This window comes from Asparagus officinalis, chromosome 1 (assembly GCF_001876935.1).
Source record: "Asparagus officinalis chromosome 1, Aspof.V1, whole genome shotgun sequence".
Classification (NCBI taxonomy): Eukaryota; Viridiplantae; Streptophyta; class Magnoliopsida; order Asparagales; family Asparagaceae; genus Asparagus; species Asparagus officinalis.
The window spans coordinates 33,087,336-33,088,897 of record NC_033794.1 but is presented as its reverse complement, the minus strand read 5'-3'; positions in this window follow the sequence as shown (position 1 = coordinate 33,088,897).

Here is a 1,562-nt window from a genome sequence, read left to right as displayed (position 1 = left end):
ATATATGTTATTAAAATATTAATATATGTTATTATATAATATTATTAATATATGTTATTAAAATTTTAATATATGTTATTAAAATATTATATGATATTATAATAAATACGTTATACTATAATTATTAATTAATATTATATAATAACATATTACATAATACTATTAGTATATGTTATTAAAATATTATATATATGTTATTAAAATATTAATATATTTTATTATATAATATTATTAATATATGTTATTAAAATATTATATAATATTATAATAAATACGTTATACTATAATTACTAATTAATATTATATAATAATATATTACATAATACTATTAATATATGTTATTAAAATATTATATATATGTTATTAAAATATTAATATATTTTATTATATAATATTATTAATATATGTTATTAAAATATTATATAATATTATAATAAATACGTTATACTATAATTACTAATTAATATTATATAATAATATATTACATAATACTATTAATATATGTTATTAAAATATTATATATATGTTATTAAAATATTAATATATTTTATTATATAATATTATTAATATATGTTATTACAATATTATATAATATTATAATAAATACGTTATACTATAATTACTGTTATATAATATTATTAATATATGTTATTAAATAATATCATTAAAATATTAATATATGTTATATTTTATATATCATGTCATATATTTATAATATAATTGCATGAATTAGTTAAGTAATACAAAAATATTTTAAAATTATCCCAATTGCCTTCAAAGTGGAACAACATTGTTCCAATATGGAGGATGGGGTAAATTTTTACTATTGGAAAAAAAATTTATATATGAGTTGGGTATTTTTATCCTAAGTGGTGTAATTGTCTCACTTGTGTTTAAAAAAACCAATAACACAAAAATGTATTATCCTTGTTCCATTTTCCCAATGAATAAGACTATGAAATAGAATCCTTAAAATTATCCCATTATCCCTCAAAATATCCCAACTAATAAACCCCCTTAGCCTTTAGCCCTAAAAAAGTGAAAAAATTATGGCACAGCCCCAAAAGTCCACCTTTATACATATATTGTGTGTATTTTGACAAACCTATCAAAAATGCACTCTTCTCTCTCTCACCCAGAAACCTTCTCCTTAACCCATGGAGCTGGTGATGGATGTCGTCATAATTAATGCGATTTTAGTGAAATATTCGTGAGATATTCTCTCACCCAGGAAACCTCACCCTCACCATAATCATCCTCCCCCTCCACAGCATCCTAACACCATCAACACTACGGTAATGGGAGCATCCTCAATGGCAGCAAAGAGACGGGGATGCCGGGTTTGATGAGGGTCAAGATTGCCCCTCGTGGATCCTGGTACAGGACCCTTTTCCATTTGATCCTCGTCCTCACCTTCCTCCTCTCTTTCGTCTTCATCCTCACCGCCGTCGTCATGCTCGAGGGGGTCGACAGCTGCTCATCTTTCGGTAATAAAAAAGTCTTGATTTTGATCTTGTTTTGATTGTTTAGTGTCACGGTGGGAGTAGTTGGCCGTGTGTGTG